The sequence below is a fragment of the Capsicum annuum genome, chromosome 11 (assembly GCF_002878395.1).
Source record: "Capsicum annuum cultivar UCD-10X-F1 chromosome 11, UCD10Xv1.1, whole genome shotgun sequence".
Lineage (NCBI taxonomy): Eukaryota > Viridiplantae > Streptophyta > Magnoliopsida > Solanales > Solanaceae > Capsicum > Capsicum annuum.
The window spans coordinates 130,927,365-130,937,948 of NC_061121.1; positions in this window are offsets into that span (position 1 = coordinate 130,927,365).

A 10,584-nucleotide genomic window follows, 5' to 3' on the forward strand; every position below is an offset into this window, starting at 1 on the left:
CACTCTAAAGGACATCCATCCAAGGGGACCTAGAATGAAGAACTCAAGTAGCTTCCCTCAACACTCACCATCATCTTCCAAGGATGATAACAATGATGAAAATAAAGAACTTAAAGGTGATGCAGGGGTAATGGAAAATATTGGATCAAGCTCAGAGAACGAAAATAAAAGATAGGAAGAACTAGGTGCAACTCTCATTGATAGATAGGACCTACCTTTATCTATTACACCTTCTCTAGTTCCCACTATCGAATGGAGGGAGTACCCTGGTATTCAGGAGTCATGTAATAATAATTTGAGTAGACTCCCTAATGGATGAATCAAAAGGAGTCTGGAAAGGAGGTTGAGCACCACAGACATGTATGAGTTTTCTAGGTTCGAAGCTAGATTCCTATAGTATGGTTTTAAATTGATGACTATAAAACCAAGAAAGTATAGTCCTGCATTAGTGCAGAATTTTTATGTGGCGTATAAGGAAGAGTTAAAAAGATAGTATACATATATACAATTATGGAGAGGTGGTGATCCAATTACCTCATTGACAATTCAAGGAATATAGGTAAATATCTTCCTGCACACTATTTCATGGTTCTTGAATGGAACAAAATTCTAGCTAGAAGTGAACAATGAGAGATGGATTATCACATGGATAAAATGCAGAAGATTATGAGGAAGTAACTGGGCTTGAAAGACAATATGTGACATTTTTGGTGGATCATGAATCTAATTGCATTGAATTGAAAGGATGTTGTAAGGTTGGTAGGTGACCAAGGAGTGGTCTCACGAAAAATAAAAAATTACACTCTTAATATTAAGGCCAAGTCATAGTGGACACTGGCCTGATACAGACCGTGTCCTACTACTAGGGACAACGTGCTTAGCATTGTCTGTATTGCATTGATAGTTGGTTTAATGGTTGGGTATGAGTTTTGTTTGGGCAAGTTTTTAGCATGAAAGATATGAGATTGAGCTATGGGAAGAGAAAAGCAACTTCTAGCTTACCCATGTATGATCACGCAGATGTGTTTGGCTACCGGGGTGCAAGAACTTCTAAGGATAGACTAGCTTATTGAGCCAACAAATATCACAAATTTAGTGTCTATTCAGAATATTGCAAACCCCATAGCCAACAAGCTAGGTGGAGAGATGATATGATAGCTGAGATTTTCAAAAGTCAGGGTAGATAGATTGAGGTAGCAGGGTAGGATGCTATGGATAACACTATAGGTAGTGGTGTGCAGACCGAGAAATAGACAACTGATGAAGTAGGTGTATCTAGTTCTCCTACTCTAGCTCAGTCTGCACCACCTCATCCATCTTTTTCCAGATCTACACTACCAGGGTTTATGCTTATTTCCTAGGCTAGTCTCAATGATATAATGTGCAAGTTGGGAATGACAGAAGCCAAGGTTCAATTGATGGAGGGTGGTTTAAAACCTTGGGTTAAGAACTAACTAGAACAATAAAATCAAAGGGTACAGAGTTGGCTAGATACCTTTGAGCAGTGTATGACTCAACAGATGAGTAGCGGCTAGAACTTGGATATTATGGATGTCAAAGCGGAGGTGGCCGATATTATAAAAATAGTAAATGGGTTGTATAATAGGTCATTCATCCCAAAACCCATGATTATGGAGGTTGAGCCAAAAATATATGTTGAAAATATCTAGGGTAATCTATAATTAGAGAAGAAAAGAAGAAGAGAGAGAAAGAAAAGGAAGAACTCGAGTTCATAAAAAGAATCCATAAAGAAGGCTAAGAAAGATATCCTACAGAGTAAAAGGGATCAATAGGTGAGGGTCCAAAGTATGCAAGATGGTACTGGTGGATCAAAAGTGACAACTAATAATGTTTAGGGGGCAGTGATAGAGCCCTAACGATTGATGAACCATTAAGCTCACTAGGCATAACTAGTTCCACTACTGTAGAGATAGTCTTGGTAGCTGATGGGACTCCTGTTCATGATGGTACTGCATTAGCGGGTGCCTTGAGCCCGCAGGTGTGTTCCTAATCCCTTTTACTACATTATTGAAGCACTAGGGAACGTGCATAGGATTTAAGTTGGGGGCGGGGGTGTACTAAGGTCGCCACGGGTTATACTTTTGATATTTCGAAGTTTGTGGCCACAATCTGAAACATCTGAGAACCAACATGTTTTTTTTGGCGTCTTTGTGAGTTTTTTTATGTGTGATACTGAAATAGGAGGAAATGTTTTGTTATGGTAAAATAGGAGGAAATTTTTTTCTTGTGGTAGTTGATGTTGTTTTGAATGATTATGTTAAAATTGTTTGATTTTGAAATAATTTTGTTGAAAATTTGGTACCTCTCCTAAAATTTTGATGACTGTGTACTATGTGTATTTGTGTGAGATAATTGTGAATATGATAATGCTATTAGGATTAAGGATAGAAAAACTAGGGAAAACAATCACATAACTAATATGTAGTACTTAGCAATATGAAACTATGCAAGTATGTGTATGGCATTACTTAGTACCAGGTGTGTCTGAATCTAGAACTTGCTCAGTTTATCTCACCTAGGGTTCAGGATAGTCGAGTAGGAGATGATCATAGGCCATTCTTGTTTTGAGTCCACTCGATCCTAATGACTAACCAAATATGATATAAATGCCTTGATACCATGGTTTGAGCCTTAATTGACCCATTTTTTGGTTGCACCAATTTTATCTTCCCGTTATACTTACAATGAACCTATATCGGCCCTGGTCCTCCTTGGAAACTATTAAACACAACTTATTAAAATGGTCTAAGTTGAAGGTGGCTATATAGGTATGCATAGAAAAATACGAGTATGAAGAAAGACGTGTGAAAGAAAAATAAAAAAGGATAGGTGCGATGAAAATAAAAAAAAAATAAAGATTGCAAGGAAAGAAAAAAAAGAAAGTGAGAAAAGAAAATCTTACAAGGTCAAATCTGTAAGTTCTTTATATTAAAAAAGGGAGAAATAAAGGCGATAATAAAATGAAGAAAAAGTGGAAGAACAAGTGGACCTCGATAAAGCGTAGTGTCAAGGAGGCGTAGTCACTAAAAGTCCCAAAAAGATACAATACCAGCCTCTAACCTATGTTAATAGCCAAATATAGCCCTTTAGTGATCCTATCTAGACTATTTGAAGACTCGAGAAGAGAGCATATGGGCAAGCCTATGGTATTTTGTATCCTAGAATAATATGTTTGATCTTTACTGAGTGAATGGGATTTCTTTGATTATGAGCACACATGGGTTATTTTTTTAAGTTTCTAGACTATTCAGTGATCATGATTTTTATATGATTAGTTTCTATTACTAATGTGATGCTATCATTGGATTCCTTTATGCTTCACCATATGCCAAATCAATATACGCAGTTGGGTTCTTAAAGAGTTAAAATTCGAAAGGGGGATAAAAATGCTGAAAATTGAATTGAAAAGTCACTACCATAGGTATCTTAGGATCTTCTTATTTAAGAATCGTTGTTGGGATTGCTAGTTTTGCCATTTTTTGGGCTGAGGACATGCAAACTTTCTAAGTTAGGGGTGTTGATGCACCATGTAAACATGACTCATTCTTTGCTTCAAAAAATTTATGTTTGTACTTAGGTTGTTTTTGTAGATATGTTATGATTTTGTGGTTGTTACAGGTCAAACAGTTAAATAACAGTCTTAGAAAAAAATTTGAACAAAAAACCTGAAAAAGATAAAGTCTGCAGATGGTATGCGTCTTCTAACTATCCATAAACACATCATACAACGCGTAGTATAACTCATAAGCACAACAGAAACAAAAGCCAATCAGAAAAGCTAAGTGAAGAAATGATACGGCTGGAGCATAAGAATCATAAGATGTGGATACATGTTTTGGCAAGCAATTGTTATGGTAATAGAAACCAAATTTATATTTTGAGATGAAGGCACAGCGGAAGATGATTCAAAAGTCTAAGTTTGACTCATATGATCCAACCATAAGCTGAAAAGTGTTCAGAGCAATGAAAGAGTGAGTCCTAGGTAGTAATGAGTGAAGGCCACGAGTCATATGGTTAAGGTACGATTCATGAGGATGATTCATAAAGTTAATAGAATCCTGAATCCTAGAAGATCATTCAAAGGAGAACATACAAGGCACTATACGACTCATAATAAGAACTTAAGAGTGGACAAAGTGAGTCATACCTTATGCCGACTAACTTTTTCAATTTCATTTAAATTAAGATTTCTGAGTTATTTTGAGATACTATAAATACCTTAGGGTAATTCCTTGATTAGGTTACATTCTTTAACATGCTTTTATAATAAATTTTCTACTTTTTAAATATTTTTATCATTACGATTATTATCTTGAGATATTTGGGTTATACTTCAATGAAAGTCTTCTGATTTTCTTCCTCTTATTATTGTGCAATTAATTACATGCTTTCTTCATATCACTTAATCTCATAGCTACTACAGAAGCTTGAAGATTGATTGTATTTGGTAACATCCCCACAAAGGAATTTTAGATTAGAAAATAGGATTAAGACAGTAATTTAAGATTCACGTCCATCTTAGTATTCCATTATCTCAACTGATCAACTTGAGACTCAAAAGGTGAAAGTTTAGCTGAAGTTATAGACAAGGAGAAATAAGGAGAAACTTGAAACTTACAAGGTAAAGGGTGAGATTTGTCAATACTTTTATAAGATGGTTAATAATACATAACTTGTAGACTTTACATGCAGAGCAATAAAATAGGTGGGTTAAACCCAAGAAATTTACGGAGTTGAGAAGCCAGGGGGAACATAGTCCTAGTGTTTTGTCTTCTATTTCTTATAAACTCAATGTGTTTAAGACTTGGTTACTTTTTACTTACTACTTCCAAATTCCCCTATTTATTTTTTTGCACTACCCATGATTTTTTTCAGGTTAAGGAACTATTCAATGTTTTTCTTGTAGGTTTTACCCCAACCTAGTCGGGTTACTATAATTGGCATCAATTGTAGCATACTTGTTCGTAGGATAGTTTTGGGAGACATAAAACTTTAAGGGTTTGTGTAATTCCCTAAGCCAATGTGCAATTGAACCAAAGGGTATTGTGATTTCCCTCAAAGATGGAAAATGGTAGGGCACGTTAAAGTTACCTTGCAAGTGTAGTTGGTTTGATGATACCAAAAATGTATGACTAAATGTATATCATGGTTCAACAAATGATAATGAATGCGATAATTGTTTTAATTAGTCTTTAATGAGCGTTTTGTAGCTGAGTCATAAAATTGGAGGTCTTGAAGGACAAATATTGGAAACTGCGGTTGCCGAAGCGGTGATCTATATGATCGGGTGGTTTGAGTCCACCTTATTTATATCATTTGATTGGGAGGTTTGATTCCACTAAATTGCATTATACAATTTAGTGCTCGGGTCACCTTGATATGTCGGGAGGTTCGAGTCCCCCATGGTGCATATATGTACCTTATGGTTTGTGTAACCTCACGTACTAGGGCCCTACCAGCAGGGGAGAGATGGGCCGATATAGCTCATGCAAACCTTCTTACGTTATGACGGTTGACCTACATAATCTAGGATAAAGTATTAAAGTACATGTGAAGCATTGTTCCCTATCCCGACATGTGATATATATGTATATGAATTTGATTCTATGCATTGGTTTTGAATGATTTTGAATTGTTGATCACAACATTACGTTATCTTTATCCCTAAGTTACATGCTACTATACACCCCACTAAAAGTCTCTAAATATTGTATCCCTAGGTGATGTAGACACCGGGGTTAACTCTGCTTTTCCTGCATAGAGTTAGTGGATTGGCTCGGTTCGTCAGTTTTTTGGGGTGAGGTGGTGAGCTTCCATACTTAAGAAGACTTAGACATTTCATCAGTCTTTATCATACACTAGTGTTTATAGTTTCACTATCATTAACATTATCATTGTCATTGTCATTGTCATCTGCTAGAGTTAGTGACATATCCCGACCAAGACTAGTTTTTTTGTTTTTGTGTTAGAAGTCTTTGTTAGATTACTATTGACTTGGACTGTGTTGTCGGTTGTTTTGGCCGATTGATGGTTATAGGTTATAGATATATCCTTTATTCTTTGTACTTATTTTGTTATATGTTTGAAATTCATCCGGTATTGGGGATATTGTTCTTGGTTTGGTTTGGCGTAGGGGTGATTGCCGGTCCACCTGGGACTTCAGATAATCATCATAGCTAGGCCTTGGTTTTGGTCATGAAATTAATGATATCCAAAATTCAAATCAATAATCATATATATATATATGCCATGTATTAACAATACCCAAAATTAGCACCAGACTTTCAATAAACAGCAAACATACTCATTAAATATATATTCAATCTCCCCAAGTCCAAAACCAAATATTTATAAGGGTATATCATGCTTAATTAAGTATACAATGTTACAACAAGTATTAGCCTAAGGTGGATAGAGGGTCCAACTTCTATCCTGAACTAGGTTACGGTATCTAAGACTATTTCTAGATGTTGAATAAGCCATAATTAGTCCAAAGATAGTAATTCTTCCCAAACATGAACAACTAAGTCAATCCCACCTAAAATAATAGCAACTAAGGCAATTTCCCCTAAATTAAGAAACTAAGTTCAATTCCACCCAAAAAATGAATGACTAAGGGAATTTCACCTAGCTTAAGCAACTAAGGCATTTCCATTCTAAACATGACACAAAAGCCAAATACACCTTAGACATGAGTAACTAAGCTAATTTCTTCAAATATATGGTTTCAAGATAGCCTAAATACTTCAACTAATCCAAATATTCTCATTCGTACTTTAAACACCTAAATCCTACCCTATATCTAGCATAATATCATAATAATACTATGAGATAGCTGAATCGATGAAGAAGGTAAACCTAGCCCACATGATACAGAAGAAAAGATTGAAGAATCTAGTAAATCATATATTTTCTTTTTTGAGAAGTTTCCTCAAGGTTCCACGCTGTAAAAATCATAATCTACTCATCATAACGAGAACAAAGATACCCATATTGCACCATTGATCTTTGGTTCCAAAATAATATAAATACCCTATATAAGATCATACTTTTGAAACCAACACAGCGTCTCACTATGCTCAAGGGATATTTACCCTTAAAATTGGGTAAATTTTGAGCAATAATAGTGCTGAATCAAGCTACCAATCTTTTATAGATTTTAGAAAACAATGAAGAATTAAATCATGAAAATAATTAGAATCTTACCACAAATTCAAAGGAGAAATACGTCAATAAACTTTACCTAAGCTATAAAACAACCCACAAGTGATCCTCCCAATAGTTCCTACTTTTTAGGTTTTAAGAAATGGGAGGAGAATGGTGAAAACTAGGCTATTGGGGTATTTGTACCCTTCCCAAGTATAGGGATCTCATTAAAGCAGACACTAGGCCACTTTAGCAGTCACTGCTAAACTCCTGAGCATCTCCTAAGGGATACCCATCCTTAAAAGTGAGGTCCGCTATAGCGCTAGCCGTTAAAGCACCCAAGTGCCACAAAAGTGGTACCTATTGGCTGAGTTAGGGCCACTAAAGTTTCCAATGGGTCATTAAAGAAGCGTATGCTAAAACACCAAAGGGATTTTTTAGCGGTCATACTAGCTATCAGGCACCAGCTATATACATGGAATTTTTCAAAACTCCGCCAACCCCCCAAGATTTATTCGCTCACTCTGCACATGGTCACATTTTCAGTCACGACCTATCCATTTCATGCACCTACATGCCAGGAATATTTCATTCCTAATTCTAATGACATTAAGGGATTCTCTAGTCACACATGCATACAGATCACATAGTTTGATATAATAAAAAATTTTCAGGAGGGATATAACTCTTTTAAAGAGAAATTTCAAAGAAGAATTATTTAGCAGAACATTATCGAATTCCTATACCAGTCATTCTGCTCAGTTAAGAATCACATAATCAAACACACATACGCATATTGATCTATCATTTATACTATGGCGTACATGTTTTCAAACATGACAACTATAACCCGTGGCTACTGTGGTACACCCCCACCCCAACTAAAACCTATGCACTATCCCTAGTGTATCTTGCAATGTAAAACTAGGATTGATGACATACCTGGACTCCCTAGGCACAAGCTCAAACTACATCATCATGGCTACCCTCATATCGGGCCCTACTTAACTTAATATTAGTTCCATCAGCTATAAGGACTTTTTTTGTAGTAGTGGAATTCGTTGTGGCCAGTGCGCTCAATGGTATATTAGGTATTGGGGTTTTATAACTGGACCTCTTAATGTCTATGGCTGGTCTCGAACTAACGGTACTAGCAGCCAATTCCTGGACCCTCACATGCAGGTCTTTCTTACTTTGTACGACTGTTATGCTTCAATATTTTCTTCTTTAGTGCTTCATATATTTTTTCATTATCCTTATTTTACTTTATGACATCTTCTTTGATCCTAATACCCTAAATTTTTTTTACCTCTTTTTTTGACTGGATGTCCTCTATAATTAACTCAATGAAAACTGACCTCTCATGCAACTTATTCACCATCTTTTCCAATTCGGCCATTTTAGACAACTTTTGCTAAATTAGGATCTTGAGCACCTCCAAGAATATGAGTTTGACTTAACCTAAAAGCATCCCACCTCTTTGTACCCTTCTGTTTTGCTTATCCGGTCTATTATCTACCTAGGGTCTTACTCGTGATTCCATCAACCACATTTTTTTATCTAGGGTTCTCAATCTTTTCATTACCTCAATCCACATAGCCAATGTAATAACCACATAACCTGCCGAAATTGATCTAGCCATTGGAAGACATGGTGCCTCAGTCTATGGAGGGGTTGGAGTACTAGATGTACCCGCTGCATCAGAATGTTGATTCTCAGCTAGCCCATCTTTGGCCTGAGTGTAATCTACCTTAATAAATCCGGCAGTAGTGGTACCCTGGGGATCTCTATTCTGTAGTATCTCAGCTAGTATCACATCTTCTTATTTTGCCTGCCTAGTTATGGTATTTGTAGCATCCTAATTATCCCCAAGAATATGGTGTTCTTTGTTTAAATAAAGTGATCTATGTTTGGAAGTACCTGCACCCCTACTTCGAAGCATATCTAGTTCAATAAGCATGGGTATGCCAAAATTTCATCAGTACCCACAACTCAATCTTGTATCTCTCTAGCGATGAATTATTTAATGTTGAACTCATACCCCGACATGAATCCAACTACCAATGCGGCGCGTACTTAACTCAGAACATTGTCCCTAGTTATGGGAAATAATCTATGTTGGTCCAGATCCACCACGCCTTTGTCTCGATGATCAGTGTGTTCTTCATAATATTTTGAGAGTTCACTCCCAGACTTCCAACTATCCAACTAGCTTTCTCTATGTTTATAGCAATCAGACTTTCTATCCATTGGAAATGCATCATCTTATTTATCGTACCTATTTGTTTCCTTATTATTTGGTGGATTTTCTATATGCAGTACTTGATTTTTGTTGAATTTATCGGTGGTTGGAAATTAGCTTCGTAAAGAAATTTAGAGATAGTCCATGGGGAGTTGTTCACCCAAACTCCACGAATAGTCAAGGAAGTGATCGAATCACCACCTTCGCACAATCTACCCTATGGGTATTACCTCTTATGTTCTTTCTTATAGAATGCATAGACCTCCCGCACTAGTGCAGGACTAAATTTTTTGGGAGGTGTGGTCATCAAGTGAAGCTGATATTATTGGATCCCGGCCTCAAACTCAGGCATTCCATACATGCCTACAGCAGTTAATCTTCTCTACAGATATATCCCTCTTCTTATTATTCCCATGGATGAATTTTCTTCGATCCCCTCATTATAGTTATCCTGCATTCTAGGGTACCCCCATTGTTCAACGATAGGCACCGAAGAGGGTTCAATAGATAAATGAACTTAGGGGGTAGTGGTGGATGAATATAAATAAAGATAATATATTCCCCCCCCCCCACTCTCAGTGTCTATCTCATATGAGCTCGATTCTTCCTTACCTACTCCATTTTCATTTTATTCTTCTTCATCATAATCATCATGGTCATGAGAAAATAATACTAAGTGTGGTAGGGAAGTACTGAGATTTTTCTTCTTGGCCTTTTTCGAGGTGTGTCATCCTCTGTGACTATTTTATTTCACTAAGGTTGTTTCTTTCTTAGGTTTAACTTCCCCTTCAGTAGGTATTCTATAAGGTCTCCGTTTGATTCATCAGTGTCCTCGTTTCTCAACTGGTGATCAGACTTAGGAGAAGGTTTCTTCATAGTGTTCTTCTTTGAGGTTTGCTTGGATGCTGAATCACCTTTTGGAGCTATTCGAACATATTTTCATAATACCTATTAGTCAATTCTATGAAGAGGAAAGAAAAATAAGAAAATTTGGAGTTATTCTACCTTTACTAAACTCATTATGACTAAGGGGTCAAAGTTGTAGTCGCAAGGTACGACTCGTTTAGACAAGTCTTAAGGTGGAAAGTGTACAACTCAATGTTCATTTTTTAGGTTATGAGTCCTCCTAACAGGTCATAATGTTAGTTTACGACTCATCAACAATACTCGAAAGC